This window comes from Sturnira hondurensis, unplaced genomic scaffold, assembly GCF_014824575.4.
Source record: "Sturnira hondurensis isolate 20B ecotype Veracruz unplaced genomic scaffold, ASM1482457v3 Scaffold0004136, whole genome shotgun sequence".
In the NCBI taxonomy this organism is placed as follows: domain Eukaryota; kingdom Metazoa; phylum Chordata; class Mammalia; order Chiroptera; family Phyllostomidae; genus Sturnira; species Sturnira hondurensis.
This window is the reverse complement of record NW_028076767.1, coordinates 27,603,960-27,624,974: the sequence shown is the minus strand read 5'-3', so window position 1 is coordinate 27,624,974 and position 21,015 is coordinate 27,603,960. Positions and strand designations below refer to the sequence as shown.

The following is a 21,015-nucleotide window of genomic DNA, read 5'->3' as shown; positions in this document are numbered from 1 at the left end:
TCACCAGTGTCTCTGCCGGTCCATAAAAGTCTGTTCACTCACTTCTCTCGCTCCCCTGCTTGGGTCCCATACCTGCTCTTCACCCAGGAGCCAGGGATGACCTCGTACCAAGGGATTGCATCAGGTCCTTACCTTTACTTAAACCTTTACACTCACCGCCTGTGGCCCAGGTTTGCTATGAATGTGGCCCAACACAAAGTCATAAATTTACTCAAAACATAATGGGGTTTTTTTTTGGTGATCACGTATCACCATGTATTTAATGTGGGGCCCAAGACAACTCTTCTTCTTCCAGTGTGGCCCAGAGATGCCAAAAGGTTGGACTCCCCCCTGTCAGTTTCCTATGTGTTTATAACAAAACTCAAAATCCAAAACTTCCAGGAACTGTGAGGCCTACCCGACCTTGTCTCTGTATCTCTATATCTCCACCCAATTTCATTTCACTCACCCCCACCCTGTGGCTGCGACCACACTAGTTTTTTTTTTTTTTCCAGTTCTTTTTAGTTTTTCTTTCCTGTCTCAGGGCCTTTACACATCTCCTCCACTGCCATTGAGGACACGATCCTTGTCTGTTGTACCCCCAGGGGGCACCCCACATCTTGAATACTTTTTAAATTAAACGCGTAACAGGTGCTTAACAGATACTTATTGGAAGAACGCTGAAAAGATTTTTGAGGAAAAACGGATATAACGTGCATGAAGTGTCTGGTACATACTATGCTTTCCAGTGAAAACGATTCCACGCTTAGGGTAGAAAATATGGAAAGTAAAATAAAGAGGGAAGGTTAAAAATCACTTGTGCCCCTACATTTGGAAGGGTTCAACTCTTGGTAACCAGGGTCTCTCCACTTTGGCACTATTGACATCTTGGGCTAAATAACTCTTTGTTGTAAGGGCTGGGCTGTCCTGTGCATTCCAGGACACTTAGCAGGATCTCTGGCCTCCACCAGCTAAATTCCACTAGCGCTTGCCCCTCAGGGTGTGACAACCAAAATTATCCCCAGACATGGTCATATGTTTACCCCTGGTTGAGAACACCTGTGTTAAATCTCTGGACTTAGAGGAAATCTTCTCCCCCAAATTCAGTCTGCCTCACTTCCCAGCATCCATAAGAATCATTCACAGTTACTGTTAAAAATCCAATCCCGGAGGCCCCACCTCAAGGCTCCAGGGTCAGCAGCGGGCCCAGCTACCACATGTTTAATGAGCTTCCACCTGCTTCTGACGCAGGGAGACCTCAGAACCCACTTCGAAAACTCCTCCAGGAAGCCTCCCTGATAACCAGACAACCAAGCGCTGGGTGAGGCTCCCTTCTCCGTTGAACCCCACCTTTGAATTTCTCTCCTTCCCAATTACCCATCCCTGGATAACTCTTCAAAGTAGTGACAGAACCGAATCCCAGCTCAGCCAAAGTCCCAACTGCGTCATCTACCCTCAGGGGAGAAACAGAAGCTGACCACGAAGTTCGGCTAACCCTGCTGATAAAATAACAGCATCCCAATCAGAACGAATCCTGAGGTGCTGCCTGGGAGAAGTATCGGCTTAACAGAATGGGGGTGTCGGACTGTCTTTGCCTGTTGGACCGGAGTCCCTTCCCTGAGAACAGGGGCTGAGACAGAACAACCCAATGAGTCATGACTTGGTCTACCTTTCTAGACCCATCTTTCTGGCTCTTCCACTCATGGTCTGTCTGTGAGCTGTTCTCAACAATTCCACTCCTCCCCTCTCGGGCACAATCTGCCCATGGCAGATTGGCGCTCTCTTGCCTCCTTTGAAGTTGGTCGTGACCATGTGACTTGTCTTGGCCAGTGAAATGTGAACAGAAACAATCTGTGTCGCACCTGGGCAGAAGGTTTAAGAGCCAGTGCTGAGGTTGCTGTAGAACCACGGATAGATGTGGGGTCACCGGGATGAGCAGAGCCCCCTGCTGACCCCCTGCATGCATCGTGGGTGAGCAGCAGCTCTCCGCTGGGTTGGCGCCTGAGACTGAAGCCATTTTTGGTTCTTTCAGCACAGCCTCGCCTATCTTGACTGAACACAGTCTTTCCAAAGCTTCACTGATGTTCCTATGACCGTTATGATTTGTCATATCTGAAAACCACTTAGGCTATTAACATCTTTCTTAACATCAACTCACTTATTTTAACTTAGGTTTATTCTAGAAGGATGTGTTATTACTACCAAATGAAACACCAGTATCATAAGTAGAAAGCAATGGGAAAATAAACAGAATGAAATAAACTTATGTTTTATCTTGACTTACTACTGTTGCCTTTGGAAGCCCTTGGGCCCTTGGTCTGTTCTCTTTCTGCTTTTGGTTTTGGTTTTTTGCTTGCTTTTACAATTATTTCTTTTACTATTGTTCAATTACAGTTGTCCCCATTTCCCCCATTACTCTCCCCTGCCCTACTCACCCTTGCCTTCAACCCCCCTTATCTTTGTCCGTGGGTCCCTGTTCTCTTTTCGTTAAAAAGAAAGAGGGCGAGAGAGAGAGAAGAGAGAGAAGAGAAGAGAAGAGAAGGGAAGAGAAGGAAACGAACATTCCTAACCATGTGTCAATCTTTCGGGCTTCAGAAACGTGGCTGAGGTTTGTCCGATGTTTGAAGACAGCTCCATATAGAGGCTGAGAGAACAAATTCTGGAACCTGACTTTCTGGCTTGAATTCTGGATCTGCCACAGACTAGCTGTGTGACCTTGGACGAGTTACTTAACTGCTCTGTTCTTTGGCAAAATAGGGAGGAGGATGCGTGTGTCACTGGGTTGCCGTGGGCAGTGTCTGTGCTAACACACGGACAGAGCTGCACCGGCGCACGGTGAGCATCGCGCAGTGTTCGCCGTGCAATGACGGCAGATCAGGGTCCAGGTGGCTTTGCAGAAACGCTTGAACTCAGTGAAGAGGGAAGAGAAACCCTTTGCACCAGTTCAAAGTAAACCCCCGGGACCGTGTGCATGGGGAGAGCTGCTCCAATGGCCGGAAACATGGCGAACTTCTAGAGATTTTGTTGAGCGGCAGCTGCCCAAACCTCTAACCCTGTAATTTCTAACATTTTTCATCCATGGCACACGTAAGTCATTTAATTACCAAACGTCTGTGGCACACCAAAAATATATTTTTTGCCACATCGACAAAACAAGGTACCTATAATTTAAAAAAATTAAAAATCAATGACAGAGATATTAATTTTTTGTTTCACTTATTTAATGTACTTATTGATTACTTCTTTTAGGCACCCTGACCAGGGATTGAACCCACAACCTAGGTGTATTGGGATGATGCTCTAACCAACTGAGCTACATAGCCAGGGCTAAAAAAAAAATTGTTTTTAATGTGGCTACTAGAGATAGGTGAGTGGGACCATATAGAGAGCCTAGAAAGAGATCTGCACATATTTGAAAATGGGAGACAAAAGCAATTGGCTTGGCATATCACTCAAGAAAGGATGTCCTACCTAATAAATGGTGCCGAGCCAACTGCTTATCCACCTGAAGGAAAATAGAATGGCATCTCTATTTCATACCATACACAAAAATCAATTCCTAGGGAATAAAGACCTAAATATGGAAAATAAAAATAAAACTTAATAGGAAATATTTAGCATAATAGTTTTATGATCTCAGGTTCTGCAAGATTTTATCGGCAAGCTACAAGTGCAAACCATAATGGAAATGATTATTACATTTAATGACCTCCGTTTTATTATTCAACCGAAACTGCTGCCTTACAGTTGTAAACTTCAGAATAACAAAAGATTCTCTAAAGAGTGAAGAGACAAGCTACCGACTGATCAAAGGTGTTTCCCACAAATACACCTGAACAAGGATCTGTATCAAGAATAAATAACTCCTTCGAACTGATAAGCAAAGGTAAACCACGCAGCAAGTGGGCCAAGGACGGGAACAGGCACTCACAGAGGAAGCACAGACGACGAGAGAGCCCCTCCCGGCTGCCCCGGAGCCCGGGGTGAGCACTGTACGGCCATCTCACCGGCCATCTCACCGAAGCAGAGATGCCCCTTTCCTGAGATCCGGAAACTCAGCTCCTGCACCTTCTCTAGGGAAACTCTCACCCACAAGCATAACAGCGTTCCTTGTAGCACCGTTTAAAACAGCAGAGCACGGGCACCAACTCCATTGGCAAAACCCAGAATAAATGCACTTGGGATAGTCACGCACATTTGAAATGAGTGACCTCATGCTGCTTGTATATCAGCAGCGGGGGAAAATCGTATGAGGGAATAAGAGGAAGTTCCTGAAGGATGCATACAACATACCCTTTGAACAAATTTTCCAGATATGCAAACTAATATTACACAGTGTTATTGTGCAGTTATGGATACACAGACATGCATGGTAACAGTATGAAAACATGTCTGGAAGTGATGAGCTCCAGATATTGGCCGTGGTCGCCGCTGAGGAGGACGGCAGGGCACAGGACCTTCGACGCCAAGTGTAACGTTTCTTCTCTCATCACAACAAAACGTGAGCCCAGTGGAAACGTGGCCCTGCAGTAGGAGCTGACGAAACTGAGAGACGGGCACATTGGTGTCCACCACAGTGTTCGCTATACTTTTCTGCCTGTTTGTAATATTTTTTGCTTTGGAAAGAAGGAAAAATTAGGGGGAAAACTGACTGTCCTTTTATATACCAGTAACAGACAATTTGGTACTGAAATTAGTAAGATCTGACAATGTAACATATCTATAAAGTCCTTTTAAAACAATCTAACCATGTATCTAAGTCTGGCGGTTCTCTGTTTCGGGGGCAGGGAGAGCTTCAACGGGCGCAAACATTTTTCAAGGGTCTCTGTGATGAACGGCTGTGGGCACACGGGAGGCCTCTGTCTAGGTGCCCGAGGCACTGGCAAGTGTGAAGGGCTCTGAGAAGGCCTCTGGTGATGAAATCCACACGGCTCTCTCTAATCCAGCATTTTTCCAAACGTCTAACAGTGGAATCCTTCTTGTCTGAGTGGTCTCGAGAGGGCGGGGGTGGGCGGAGGCTGACCTCGTGACCTCTAAGTTCCCTTACAACTCTCAGTCACCATTCTAGTTCCGGCTCTGCCACTAGCTTGTTATGTGACTTTGGTCCAATCACCTTCCTCTTGGAGCCTCAGTTTCTTGAGATATGAGATGGGTGTGTGAAGTTTCGACTCTAAGATCTCTTACCTGCTTCCAGCTCTAAAAATCCCATGTTGGAGCCCACAGTTAGGATGACATTTCCACTTATTCCTTCTCACTCAATTAACTCTTTATTATTTAACTAAAAGCAGGTTTGTGGTAGAAGAATTGCAAAAATGCACAGAAGCAAATAAAAAAATTAAATTTATTCCACATGCGACTGTGGCCTTTTTCAAAAGGTATGATGATAGCCAGCATTTAAAGAGCACTTCTGTGCAAAGCACTGTGTTTGAATAGGTCTATTCTTACCCTTATTTTACAGAAGAGGAGACTGGGGGTCAGAGGTAAAGCCACCTGGGCAAGGTCATTCGCCTCGCATGACTCTAACCCAAGTCGCCCTAACTCCGCCACACAAGTTCTTGGCCACGACCATCTAAAGCGTTTCCATTTGAAGGGCAGCCCTCATCACCATTCTTTTTCCTCCCAGCTCCCTAAATCCTTCAGGATTCTCTCTCCTCCCCAGAAAAGCTGTGGACATTATCTCCTCCAAAAACAATCAGCTCCTTTACTATGGAAGGCTCCGCGTCCCTCCCCCAAACTCCGCCCACCTTATCCCTAGAACAACGATGACCTGCCTCTCCCCACCCCAACTCCACCCCACAAATCACTGGATTTGGGGTAATTCAGCAGGCTGGAGACAGAAGAATAGGTAGGTATTTAAGTTTCACATAGACTATTGTCTTATGTGAATGTCTGATAAGAGAAACACAATGACTGCAAGAAGGGGGCTGGGAGGCGAGATCTCCTAAGTGGAGAGTTTCCGAAGATGGGCCTGGAGTTCTGAAGCCTGGGTCCCCCTGACAGACAGGGAGACGACCAGGATGGGGACATAAGAGATAAACGCGGAGTGGGGAAAAGACCCAGTCAGGGACAGCAGCGCAAGGGGTTTGGCTAGGACTGGTCTATTCGGAAGAGAAATGGAGGGGGGATGCATTAGCAGCGAACTTGGCCACTGCTGTAGAATCCAAGGGGCTAGGGCAGCACATCCAACAGAAATACAAGAAACATACATAATTTTAAATATTTTTTAATCTTTACCTGCAGATATAGTTACTGATTTTAGAGAAAGAGAAAGGGGGAGAAAGAGAAACATCTGTGAGAGAGAAACATCGATCAGCTGCCTTCCGTATGTGACTGACCCAGGATCGAAGCCACAACATAGGTACGTCGTGCTGTGACCTGGGATCAAACCTGCCACCTTTTGGTGTTCAGGGACGACACTCCAACCAACTGAGCCACGTGGCCGGTGCATACATAATTTTAAATGGCCTAGTAGTCACATTAAAACAATAGTAAATCTAGGAAATAGATTGCTCCCACGAATAAGGAGCTTGCCCTTGGTCTTAAATCAAGGGTTCCACACTCACGCGCCCCCAGTGCCCAGGAACAGAAATAAGTGGATGCGGTATAAGCACATTCCGCACTTTAGTGTAAGAAAAACAACACGGCAAACACAATAATGTCCTGTTCCTTAATGTACCTCCAGTGTAGAGATACTAAGGATGGTGGGGCCTGTGGCAAATTAGAGAAAGCACACTAGGTCTAAGCTAGCTCCAGTGGACTTCTGCCTCATAGGTATGGGAAATCAGCGTTGCTAGAACTAACAACTTTTTGAAAGAAGCTGGCAGTTGGGATTTTTAAAAGTTAATAGGCAATTCAAACTTTATTTAAAAACAACTGAGTAGCCTGGATCTCAACCTCTGATCTCCTTTAAGCCCTTGGCCATGTCTTAAAGAGGAGGAAACTGAGGTTCAGAGTGGTTTAATATTCTCCCAACTCACGGCAAAGACAAAGAACTAGCTCTTTGGGTCACTTCTGCTACATCTGCTAATGACCAACACTGACTGCTCGCCATTCTTAGTGAGAGTTTGCAAAGTGCCAGGCTCTGTGCTGAACGTGATACTGTGATACCGTGTGTGATGATGCCAGATTTGGATACAGGAAGCCCAGGCTCGGACAGGCGGAGTGAACTGCCTAACACCACACTGTGGGGCCTGAACTTGGGTCTCTGATTACAAGACACCAGATTATATTCCCCCCACCCGCCCCCGCTGGCTACACCCCCTTACACCTCACCACGAGGAAGAACCCTGCAGGGGGGCAGCATCCTGAACCTCCACCCTTCCTTTAACTGCTCCCCCTCCATTGTTCCATTCCTGTGAATTGGCTTTTGGCTTCCGGGTATGGTTTTGTTTGAAGGATGAATACCACTGCCTCCTTTTTTATAATAATTATTATTATTTTAATTTTATAAACCACTGATTGGCCCAGGGTCCCTCGGTTGATAGGGGAGGAAACTGAGGCCCAGAGGTAACGAGTGCCGATGTCCCTCTGGAAGTCAGGACCAGAGCCAGGACTAGAACTGGATCCTGGAGGCCCAGCCTGGAGGCCAGGCCCTGCCTGGGAAGGTGCCCACTGGGTGTGCCAGGGCCTCCCTCCAGCTCCTCTGGTCTCTGCCCAGGAAGGGCCAACTGCTCTCTCTGTCTCACCACTTTCTTGGCCCTTCCTCACGCCTGTTTGGATAACTTTTTCACCTGTTCTTTCACAGGCTCTCCCTGAGGTGTGGTTGCCTCCGCTGAGTGTCCCAGGGAATCCTGGGGCCTTGGCGGTGTGGCAGCCCAGGCCCGGCCGGTCCCACGTCAGACAGTTCTCAAACAGCGGCTGTCTGGGCAGAGGGAGGCCTGTTTACCCAGGGCAGGGCCCAGGCAGAGGCTGCAGCTTCCTCCCCTTGCCCCTGGCCCATCCAGCCACTCAGCATACTAATTCGGCTCTCCCCATCTGTATTTGTCCATTCCACAGATATTTACGGGGTGCCTACTGTGTGCCAAGCACTGTTCTGCATGCTGAGGATACACCAGGGAAGACGACGGCCAAATTCCCTGCTGCAGTGGGACTTAACTCTAGTGGAGGAGACAAATGATAAACAGATCGAGGAATGAACCAGATTCCAGGGTTGTAGAGCAGGGGTGTCAAACTCATTTTCACGGGGGGGCCAGATCAGCCTTGCAGTTGCCTTCAATGGACTGAATGTAACTTTAGGACTGTGTAAATGTAATTGCCGCTTAACTAGGGGCAAGGAGCTCTGCATTCCGCCCTTTGAACGCAACCACAAGGCTAATGTGGCCCCCAGTAAAAACAAGTCTGACACCCCTGTTGTAGGGGATAACAGTGATGGGTGGAGGTGGGGCAGCCTGAGATCTGGGTGGTCAAGGGAGGCCACAGTTTGGGTCGTAGTTGGAGCTAAGATCCAAACTATGAGAAGAAATCAGGTATGGGAAGATTGGGAGAAAGGGTGTTCCTGGCAGAGGGAATAGCAAGTACCAAGGCCCTGGGGCAGGAATGTGCTTGGCTTGACTGAAGGATAGATAGTGGTGCTGAAGTAGAGTGAGCAAAAGGGGGGGAAGGGGGAGAGGCCGACAGAGGGGCAGACCGCGTTCCCAGGGGACTGTTAGGTCAGCAGAAAGAGTTCAGGTTTTCTGTTTAGTGTGACACAAGGTTTTGGGAGATGTTTGGCAGGAATTTTAAACACGATCGTATCCTGAATGATCGTATCCTTAAACATGAAAAGTCCTAAACACAATTTTTCCCTCTAACTTTAACTCTGGTTTTCCCCTCTGTGGCTTTCCGTCCCATGACTTGTGACCTGGTACGCTTGAGAGTGTTTGAAACAGTAGTTAATTCTTCCCTTTTCTTTTTTAATTTAAATTTTTTTCAAAAATTTTATTCAAGTTGTATAGGCACACAATTGGAAAAAAAATCAAAGACTTCTGCCAGGCGGATACCCTATGGCAGCCTCTGCTGGCCCGCTCTCTCCTCATCCTGGTGACCACCGCCCAGAGGCAAATGAAATGCTTGCAACTGTTTTCCTGGGGCTTTCTCCCCTTTTTATTTCTAGGTATCATGGTTAAGCTGCTACTTCTTGACTTTTCAGTCTTAGATACAGCATGTTCACTTGCTAACAGGGAAGACCCTATGAACCATTTCCCAATTTGGAGATAAGTCAACATTCATTTTTTCATTTGCATCACTGTCACTGCCATCACTGTGATTCATGCCTGATGTCATCTATACAGGGACCAAGGAAGGCCTCTCCCTGCATTATCTCAGTTCATCTTCACACTGACACTGTAAGGCAGGTGTCGGCCGAGACAACAATAACACTGACGCTTCACACCAGTGAAGCCATTGGTGTGCGGAAGGCCCTTGCAACCATCCCGTGATCCATGGAGCCCCTGAGACGGAAGCGGAACTGGAGTCATTGAGCCCAGTGGGGCGCAGCGGTTTAAGTAAAACCCAGCCTCCAGCCCAGATGAAGGGCATCCCTTCATCTTGGCTGCAGGGATGGACGTGTGAAGGAGATAACTCTTCTATCTCACATTTGGGGGTGGCTTGTTGCATCAGCTAATATTGCCTTTATTATTACAACACCGGGGTTTGAACCCCAGCTTTGCCGCTCGTGGGCTGTGTGGTTCGGAGCAGGTTTTTTAACCCCTCAGAGCTTTTATTACCCCTTTTGGGAAAAGGGTTTGCTGACAGGACCCACCTCAATGGGCAGTTGTGAGGCCAAAGGAGCTGTTTTATAAAGTGTTTAGAACAGTGCCCGGCCTACGGTAACAGTCATGTAAGTGATCAAATAAACCCGAGGTAGGAAGTGAATGAGCCAGGACCCATGTCTGGGCCTTCTGACACCAAGTTCAATGTCTGATCCCAACGCCCCAGACCCTTCTGTTCCTCTTTATAAATTTTACCATACCTACCTATTACCTGTACTTTATTCACCTGTAATTACTTACTTGATATTTTTCTTTCTTTTGAAGACATTAATTTTTAAGAGGATATCTTATATTAATGCTTTAATATGCTAACCCTACATTTTTCTAACACACAGTAAAATAAATTCAATGTGATTTAGAAGGTCATATTGGGATGTACCCAATATGATTTTGGGTACATCCTAAAATTGGCACCTGTACCCTGTAGGTACACCAAAGGACAAGTATGCTATTTTTAGGTCTATAAACAACCTTTAGAAAATTCTGTCCAGTGGCTTTTAAATCATTTTGATCATGACCCTCAGTACATAACACATTCTACACCACACACTTTATATTCAGTGGCAACGAAAGTGGTCATCAAAAGAATGTGGACTGTGGAGCCCACCACCAGGGCTGGAGGCCCAGCATCGCCTCTTAATGCCTAGGTCATTTTCACCAAGAGACTCAACCTCCGTGCCTCCATTTTCTCATCTGTAAAATGGGGCTGACAATAACAGTACCCACCTTGCAGGCCCATTGTGAAGATGAAGTTAGTATGTGTAAGGCCCTGGTAAGTATCCCATACATTTTTGCTATTGTCCAAACCCCTAGCACACTTCTGTAAATGGACTGAAATGAAACAAAGTCTCGCCCTAAAATTTATTCTTCTTACAGGGTGTGAACTATGTTTTCTATTCTACTTTATTTCATTTAAAAATGTGGTCATATTTGTGAAATTCTATTAATCTATTTTTATGTATAACTCGTGCTCTTTTCTGATGAACATTACACTGTAACAAAAATACTTTTAAATGGCATTTTTTTTATGCAAAGAAGAGGCAAAGAATGAAAATAAAAGAAACCTGTTGATTATGTGAACAGCAGATGTGCTAAAATTATTTTGCCCAGCACAGTGAGGAAACATTAACAGATTTGGATCCCTAACAGCTTGAGACAGTTGGAATTTCTTATGAACACTGTTGACCTGCACTATAGAAATAATGTATCTGCCTCAAACCAAACACATGTGCTTCAAAGGCTTTTAAAAAAATAGTATCTGTGCTCTGGCTGGTATGGCTCAGTGGATTGAGCACCAGCCTGGGGTGAACCAAAGGGTCGCTGGTTTGATTCCCAGTCAGGGCATATGCCTGGGTGGTGGGCCAGGTCTCCAGTAGGGGGGCGTGTGAGAGGCAACCACACACTAATGTTTCTCTCCCTCTCTTTCTTCCTCCCTTCCCCGCTGTCTAAAAATAAAATAAATAAAATATTTAAAATACATATTTGATATATTAAAGCAAGAGTCAACAAGCAATAACCCTGGGACCAAATCTGGCCCACTGCTTGTTTTTGTGAATAAAGTTTTATTGGACCTCAGCCACCCCATTCACTTATTTGTTGCGTACGGCTGCCTTTGCATTACAAAAGCAGAGCAGAGTAGTTGCCACAGGTCCCATCCGGTCTGCAAAGCCTAGAATACATGCTATCTGGTCTTTTATAGAAAAAGTTGACCAGTTCCTATATTAAATTTATAGTTCACCTGGGAATATAAGACAGAAAACTGTACTTGAACAAGAATTAAATTTAAAAAAATTATAGTTCAAAACTCTTAAGCCTAAATTAAAGTCTTATTCTATGTATATCTTATTTTATACTATTTATTAGTTTTGCAAATTCTAACAATTACATTTTCTCCAACATGTCACTTTGGAAAATGTCAAACCTCCTAAAGTTTGAACAGGATAGGACAGTGAGCACTCATGCATCCTTCACCAGATTCACCACCTGGTAGCTTCTGCCACATTTGCTTTATTTCTGTATGCACATTTTAATTAAAGTGTTCATTATAAAAATTGGGTATTCACATCTGTTATATATATTTTGGTGTGCATGTATGCATGTATGCATGTACACAACCTCAGGGCAGAAGTGGTCAACTGTGTACCAACAAATTCATGCTCCCCTCCTACAACTTAGAGCTATTCCTGGAAGCAGCTGCCTGCTAGGGACATATCCCAGGATCCTCTGCACTTGGCCCAGGCCATGTGACAAGTTCTCATCAATAGAATGTGAGTAGAACTGATAACTGTCACTCTGGACCAGGGTCACTTCTGGGATCCCGAGTGACTATGTGACAGAAGTAAACAGACTTCTGTCAGTTACATTTCGGGTTTGTTCATTACATCAGTAGTATGGCTCTAAATAATACAACCCAATAAATCACGTGACCCATTCATTAATGGGTCAAGATGGCAGTTTCAAATACACTGGGCTGGCTCTCTGGTTCTCGGAACATTTTTGAACCATGAATCTTTCCACTAAATGTTCCAGTCAGAAGTCAGCTTCTCTGGTTGGAGCATCTTTCCTGACTCCCACAGAATACTGGGTGATGACCACTGAGCCAGGCACAGGCCTCTGTTTCTCAGAAGAGAAGGCGGAGAGCCAGCAGGACAAAGACTAGAGTGAGGCCAGAAACAGCCGCCTGGGGCCAGAGCCATTTCCTAGGTCTGTGGCCAGTGCAGGCTGTCCCCTCCATCCCCATGCCTCTCACTGGCCTCTCACAGGCCCAGATCATGGACCAGCCCCACGCCCAGACCCCAGGCACCTGCGGGCACTGGGGAGCTTGGAACCAAGCTTCGTCCTGACTCTCCAGCTAGCCAGTTGCATCCTGTTACCAGTTACATATCCCTCCTTCTATTTGCTCCAAACAGCTAAACAGTGCCTAGTGCATAATAAGCATTCAGTCTCTTTCACACAGTAGGTATAATAACAATGACAATAATTAAATTACTTCACAACACTTTCTGTGTGCCAGGCACTCAGCACTTTCCAGATGTTAACCTCACTTAATTTTCACAGCCCTATGAAGTGGATGATATTATGATCAGCCCATTAGACAGATGAGGCAATTGAAGTACACACATTACTTTACCCAAAGCCACACAGCTAGTGGATGGCAATTTGAGCCCATGCAGTCTGGGGCCAAGTCCAAGCTGCTAACCGTGCCGTCACACACAGCCCTTCAGATGCTGCTATGTGAGTAACGGCATAGGTGAGAGAACGAGGGTTTGGTATCAGAAGAGATTTTCGTCACTCATCTGCCGTGTGCTGCAGGGAAACTAACTTAACAACTCTGCATCTCGATGACCTGGCTATGAGACGAGGATGACACTTTCCACCTTGACAGGTCATTGCAAAGACTAAATGGAGAAAACAGAGTAGCCAGCCAGCATCCTGCTCTTTACATAGAAGGAGGTTAAGTGGAAATAAATTCCTACTTTTTCACAGGCCCACCTGATGTCAGAGGCATGTGAGGCAGAAGGAGTGGAAGGCATAGTTCCTGCACTTAAGCATCTCATAATCTTATGAGGAACAAGGTAAGCCACTCAAAAAACAATCAGAAAAGTCCCAAGATACTTTCAGTACGGGTGGAATTAGTTGCAATGAAACGCAAGTAAAATCAGGGCAGTTGGTGGCCAGGCTCTGGGCCTCGCACATGCTGTTCCTCCCCCCTCTCTTCTTCTGGCTGAGTCCCGCGAAACCCTCAGGTTTCAGCTTGACTATCAGTCCTCTGCTCCAGGGTCAGAGGTCTGTGACCCCTTCCTCTCCTCCCAAGTCACTTCGTGTTCCCACAGTGCCCTGCTCATCCCTACTGCGGCACCCTGTCTTTGGTCGCTGCTGGTTTGTGGGTCTACCCCACCTCACCGGGCTCTATGCAAGATCTAAAGACACGTTTTATTCTCCTACGTCCCAGTGCCTAGCAGAAGGCACACCATAAGCCCCGAGTAGTTTGTGGAAGAAATGAACAAGTGAACAATGAGTTAATGAACACAGAGACCTTCTAGGTAGAAATGAGGGGCACTCTGGGCACCCATAGCCTCCCTTTATAAAATGAGGCAAAATAAAGCAATGGTTTCTGAACTCCAACTGACCCAAAATATGTCAGTTTTTAAAAACTTCCCATATGCAGCCAGGTTTGTGATGCACTGAACCCATAAGGGGACCCAGTTGAAATCGAGTTGGGATGGGAAGATGATGTGGGCAGGGGAGAAAGGAGGGAAGGGTGAGGGTGACTACATTTTGGGAATGAAGGGTGGGATGAGCATGCTTGACACCTGACACAACCCCACAGTCTTCTAGTATATGGGGTCCTACCCAACTTTGGGTCTACTTACCCATCGGGGAGACAGAGCACCTTATAGTTTATGGTACATTTTTTCCTTCACCAGCTCATGGAATCCTCACAACAACCAAGGTTAATTTGATGGATGAAGAGTTGGGGATCAGATTGTTTAAGCGCCCACCCATTGTATAGCTTTAAGTGGGAGGGACACTTAACCAAACTGCCTGTGACAACAGCCTTTGATCTGGCTTGAGGCCAATGCCATTGGCAAAGGAGCAAGGCCTACCCACCCTGAAGAATCAGGCTCATCTAGCCTTGAAAACAGATAGAGTGCCCTGATGGAGGTTTGTTGACCATTGGCCAAATCACCCCATCTTCTTACTTGTCCTGCTCTGAGCACTTACAGGGACTGCTATCTCAGCCCAGCCCAACCCTTCTCATCTGTGCATCCATCCATGTAACCACCCACTCATCCACACATTCATCTTTGCATCTACCCACCCATCCATCACCTCATTCATCCATCCATCCACCCACCCACCTGTCCAGGTACTTATTCATCCATACACACATCTCTCCATCCATCCCATCCATCCATCCAACCATCCATCTACCATTCACCCATCGCATCTATTCAGTATTGCATCCACCCATCTACTCACCTACCAAACTTCTCAACTACCATTAATTCATTGGTCCCATCCATTTGTCCATCCACCATGGATATTACATCCATCTATCAAGCCATCTACCTATCTAACCACTCATGTATTCATTCATTCATTCATTCATTCATTCATTAAATAATGTAGACTCCATCAAAGTCTACATGGGGCCAGGACCTGTGGTAACCTGGAATATAACAAGAAGAATGAAATAAATACAGAGCTCGCCCACAAGGAGATTTGAGATACTCACAAAAATAGCAAATTCCCAAAGTGCCAAAATATGTAATTAAGGGAAGCTTGTTGAAGGAAAACAAGGGTAGGAAAATAACAAAGCCAGGAGTCAGGTTATCACGTGGGTATGCACACCACAGCATCTTATCCTCACAGTTGCTAGGGCCCCAAACTTGGCTCTGGGCTATATCCTGGCACCCAAAGCAAACACTACAACGCAAGAGTCACAGTATACTGCATTGTGGCAGACACAACCCAGCAGCTATTCCTGCTTTCTTACAACACAGTAGTGTTATATGCACCCAGGGCACATTTGGAAATGTCTGGAGACATTCTTGGTTGGCATAGCTCAGGAGAAGGTATGCTACAAGCATCTGATAAAAAAGTGAGCTGAAGAATGGTATATAACGTATAACATTTCTGATAAAAAAGCGGTGTGTGCACATGTGTGTACACTATCATGAGAATAAATAAGGTAGTAGACATAGAGCGTCCATCCATCCATCCATCCAACCAATGTTTGTTGAATACTTGCTCTGTGATGAGCACTGCACAGAGGCTAGGATAAAGGGACATGAGTGGACATCCTACAAAGTGGATAGGCCTGGGGCACAGTGAGAGGCTGCCATGTATATTATATTATCCTTTGGAAGGAATTCTATGGGGCCTTCTGTTCACCCCTAGCCTGGGCTTGTGGCCTGGGGCTCTCCTCCAGAAACTGGCCCCTGAGGGAGACAATGAGTCTTTCTCTGGCCGCAGGGTTAACCAAGTCTTGCAACTGTGTTTTAACCTCCCATGAAGCACCTAAGGCATGCCCAGCCCTCTAGCTATGCAATCTCTAATCCCACTGCCCTCTGGGAGACGGGCTCTGTTGTTCTCTCCATTTCCCAGACCAGGAAATAGGTTCAGAAAGGGGAAGTGACTTGCCAAAGGACACACAGCTGGTGTGCGGGCTTCGCAAATCCCGCTGCATCACAGACTCCTGCTTGATGGTGGACCAAGGCAGGGTCTCCTGGACCAGTAAGGAGACCAGGCCCCGATTCCTCAAGGCCGTCCATCCTCAGCTATTGACGACATTAAGGAATTCTTACTGAGTCCTTATTCTGTGTGTGTGTGTGTGTGAGGCCAAGGACTTAGGCCCTTGCTGTCTTTCCTTTAGTTATCAAGAAGACCAGAAGGCTCTCTATCTCAGCTTCAGAAATAAGGCAGCCAAGGCACAGAAAGGCTGAATAATTTGCCTGAAGTCACAGAACTACAACTGAGATCTACTGATTCCAGAGGCCAAGCTCTCTGCACAGGTGTGATTTAAGTTGGTTTATACAAAGCACTTAGCTTTTAAAAATCCAAAATGTGCCCCCAAAAAGTAAACAGACATTCTCTTAAACCTCCCTCCTCAGAAACAAAACTCTCCTCCCTGTCTCTTGGTGCCCTCCCACCAATTTTCTACGCAAAGATAAATGTGTGTACACACACATGCACATATCCGTTTTGTTATCAGAAATGTTATATGCTATACACAGTTCTTCAGCTCACTTTTTCACTGAATGGAATTTGGAGGTCCTTCCCTGTCCAAATTCTGCATTATTTCCCAACAATGGGATAGCATTCCATCCTAAAGATTCATCATGCTTTATTTACCCATCCTCTCCCGACCGACATTAGCGTTACTTCCAGTTTTGGAATCTCACCAGAGCAGAAGGGCCCTGGTGAGATTCCAAGTCTTTTTCCGTCAGTAACATACACCTCCCTAACCTTGCATCTTAGGTGCACACACTACCACGAGGCCGTTCTCATTTTCCAATGCTGCACGCCGTGCCTTGCTTTGTACCACTTCCGCTTGCTGAATTCTCCAGAGCTGATGGCCTCATTAGAGAGGCCAGCCACCCCTCCCCTTGGATCCTGTCCCACCCAGACCGGACTCAGCGCAACAGCCATGCCCAGCAAGGCTCTCGGTGGGCTTTAGATTGTCCTCGAGGCAAGTGGGGATGATGCTTCCTGCCGCAGCCCCTGAGAAATTCTGGAAGAATCCTGGGATGCATACTCAGGAAAGTGGTCTCTCTGGGCAGGAAATGAGCCCAGCCACTGCGCTAGGGCTCCTGCGGCCCCTCCCAGCCCTCCCCAGGCCAAATCCGCCATGCCCCCTTTTGGAAGCTTAGCAAAGCAAGTCACACGCCTCCTCTGGGCTTCCTGCCAATCTGCAGGAGCCCTTAGAGGGTCTTTGGTCTCTTCCGAAACACACAGGAAGGCGTCCCATGGTTTCCCAAACTTGAGCATGGATCTGCCCTGTTCAGTCCTCCCCCAGTCCCAACCACTGGCCCCACTCACCATAGGGACCCTCCACTGGAGCCCCGAGGGGCGTGTTCACACTGACCATGGCCGAGCCCACCCAGCCAAAGACCTGGGGGCATGAGGAGCCGGGGCCCCACACACAGCAGCAGTGGGAGTCAGTTCACCAGGAAGGCAGGAGTGCAGCCAGCTGCCACCGCCCGGTTATCTTATTGATTCTTCTAATCACCCAAGGTGGGTGGATACGTTAAAGAGTAACCAGTCACTTAGGGAACCTGCGGCTGGGGACTGTCACTGTTGCCATGACAATGGCAACCTGGCAAGACCCGGGGTCCATTTGGGCCCCAGTCCTGCACTCTGGGGTTGGGGACACTTGAAGCCAGAGGTAGGGAACGCTGGCTCCCCAACCCTCAACTTGAGGCAAGAGAATGGCCAGGAGGGGATGGGAAGGTGAGAGTCCAGCCTGGGTTGGGCTTTATGACTCCACAGAATGGGTGTGGCAGGAGGTGGGAGGGAGGAGAAGAGAAAAGGTGGGGGGTGGAGGACTTTATGCGTTAAGCACCTACTGGATGCTAGGAGATGCAAACGGCCATTGCCCATTTAAATTAAGCCTTGACGAGGAAATTGAAGCAGGGAGAGAGGTTGCTTGCTTGGAGTCTCACAGTTGGTACAGAGAAGGATTGGAATTAGAATTTCCCTTCATCTAGCATGTATCTATTGAGCACCAACTGCACACTAAGCCCTGTGTTAGATTCCAGCGGTATAGGAATGAGCAAAGCAGACATCATCCCTGGGACTTGTGGGCTAATGGAGAATATGGCCGTGATATAATCAGATTAAAGACAGGATTGCAGACTGATACCCACTTTCACGGGTGGAGAAACATGGGTCTGACTCCAGGTCCCTGGACTGAAGACACTCTGCCCACCCCCTCCACTGGTCCATTGGTCTCCTTCCCCCTTTAACAGGTAGCCCACTGCTGCAATCTGCTAAAATCCTGGTCTCTGAAAGTGGAGTCATCCTGCATTCTAGCTCGCTTGCATACTAGACACCTGCTCCTTGGCTTTTGGGGAACAGTCCCATTTCTATTGACCCAGTGTTGGGTCTCTGAAATTAAGGGATTCTGAAATCAAGGTCTTTGCCACGTTAGAGAGAAGGCCAATGAGAAGCAGTAAAATCTGGGACCCAGGAGAACTGGAACACCCAGCTCCACCATTGTCTTTTGGTAAATGATGTCATTTCCCTATGGTAATAGCCACCTCAGGCTTTGCTTCACTTCTAAGGTAGCTCATTGATGTTCTCCTCTCTGCTCCGTCTGTTTTTTCCAGGGAGCTTGCTCCGCCCTCTCATGGGGACCACTGGTCCCTGAACACCGTGGCTGTTTCCAGTCTCCTACTGTTTCCTCCCTACCTGTCTCACCTTCTGGTCTCCTTTTCCTCCAGTGTATTACCTCAGTTTCTATCTTGCTTCTCTCTCAGTTGCTCACCTTCCAACCACCTGACAAAAACACAATCCTGGATGAAGTGAAGGGCCTTGCTCTTATCAGGCCCGCATGCCGGCAGCCAGTCACTGCGGAGAAAACAGAATCACTCAGAGGGCAGACGGGAACTGCCATAGATTCGCGATCACTGACTTGCACATGGTGCCAAGCGTCTGCTGTCTCTTCTCCTTGCTCTTCCACTCTCTACTCCACGTCGAATCTTTTCTCTCCTCAAGCCTTGTCCGTTCCCATCCTCAGCAGGATGCGCCTTTACCAGGGAAACAGAGCCCGACACGTGGACCTGCCTCAGCTCCCCACAAAAGTCCACGTGCGTTTGCATTTTGTTCCCCTCCTTTCACCCAGATCCACATGGGTCTGTACCCCACCTTTCCTGCTGCCCAGGCATCCAATGTGACCGCTAGTGATTTCTCCTATATGTTCAACCTCTCCCTCTTTAGACTTTTAAAATCAACTTTATCAAGGTTCAATTTACATAGAGTGCTGTGAGTTTTGGCCAATGTATATACCAATAAAGTTGGCTTTATTCTTCCACCGTCCATGCCCCAGGCACCTCCCACTCCAGGCAAGTGCTGACCTGCCTTCTGTCACTCTAGACTAGATTAGTACTTTCTAGAATGTCATAGAAATAGAATCGGACAGCATGTACTCTTTTGTGTCTGACTTCTTTTGTTCATCATGTTTGTGAGAGTCATCTCAATCATGTCCTTCCTTTCACTAAGGAGAGTCCATTGAATGAATTTACCACAGTTTGTTTGCTCATTCACCTGGCAATGGACAATGAGGTTGTCTCCAGCTTGGAGCTATTATGGATTAAGCAGCTATGTATATTCACGGACAAGTCTTTGTGCAGACATATGTTTCATTTCTCTTAGTTAAATTTCAAGGAAAGGGACCCTGGCAGGTAGCTCAGTTGGTTAAACCATCATTCCAATATGCCAAGGTTGAGGGTTCAATCTCTGGTCAGGGCACATACAACAATCAACCAATGAATGCATAAATAAGTGGAACGACAAATCAATGTTTCTCTCTCTCCCTCTCTCCCTCTCTCTCCCCTTTCCTCACTCTTTCTAAAATCAATGAATAACAAAAATTTAAAAATATCTAGAAAAGGCCTTGCTGGTCGACACAGTATGTGTATGTTTAATGTGTAAGCTACTCCCAAACTGTCGTCCCAAGTGGCCGTACTACTTTGCATTCCGGCCGGCAGGGCAAGAGAGCCCCTACGTCCATACCCTGACCACTGCAGTCTTTTTAATTATAGCTGTGTGATGGGATCTTTTCTTTTGCTCCTGTTTGTTTTAAACTAATTTTATAAATTAAAAAAAACAATGCACGCACATGTTAAAAATGAAAATTGTATGGACAGCATATAATGAAAAATAAATCTTCCTCTTACCTTAGTCCCACGTCTCACGCTATTACACTCTAACCAAATTCTTGTATAGGCTGCCAGACATTGTACATATACACGTGTATACACACGTGACAGTGAACACACTGCCATGGACTGAACTGTCTCCTCCCAAAATGCATATGTTGAAGTCCTAACCCCCCAGTTTGTATTTGAAAGGTCCCCCCAGGACCTTTACGGAAGTAATTAAGATTAAGTGAGGTCATGAGGGTGGGGTCCCGAACCCACAGGATGAGTGTACTTATGGGAAGAAACTTGAGGGCGCTCTCTCTGCCGTACGTGAGAAGGCAGCTGTCTGCAAGCCGAAGAAGAGGGGTCTCACGGCACCCAACTACGCTGACACCCCGTCTCACATTTCCAGCCTCCAGAACCACGAAAAAATAATTTCCATTGATTAAGCCACTCAGGCTGTGGTATTTTGTTATGGCAGCTCAAGGTGACTAAGACATACACACATATGTAAATGCAAATACATACACGGGGACACATTAGGAACTCTCTTATGCCACTTGCTGCCCCGCTTAGCGTCTAAGGGCCGTCTCCGCACCGGCACACCTACCTCACTCCGGTGAGCCGCTGTGTGGCGTCCCATTGTGCAAACCCCCCACCAGGGATTTTACTAGTGTCCCGTTGCTGGACATTGGGTTGTCTCCACGCTTCTGTCACAAATAGATGCAGCCGTCTTCACACGTGTGTCTTGGCCCACTTGGGGGGAGAATATCTGTGGGACAAATTTTTAGAAGCAGCATCCTATTAATATTTAAATATGTTGTAATACTTCTTTTAATGTAAAAGATCCCCGCAAGAACTTCCTTCCCCATCTCAGCTGCTACATCCGCTCTCCCCCTCCTTTCTGCTGAGTTTTTCGA

At 46.8% G+C, this 21,015-nt stretch overlaps 1 long non-coding RNA gene across 1 annotated transcript; it reads right to left on the bottom strand.

The window, feature by feature from the left end:
* Positions 1 to 1,804: 1,804 nt before the first annotated feature.
* On the bottom strand, positions 1,805 to 16,427 carry LOC118985509 (uncharacterized). Its single transcript, XR_005066135.1, has 3 exons — positions 16,418 to 16,427; positions 15,812 to 15,816; positions 1,805 to 1,935 (listed from the first exon to the last, which is right to left on the bottom strand). It is a non-coding gene; the product is annotated as an uncharacterized LOC118985509 (long non-coding RNA).
* Positions 16,428 to 21,015: the final 4,588 nt, after the last annotated feature.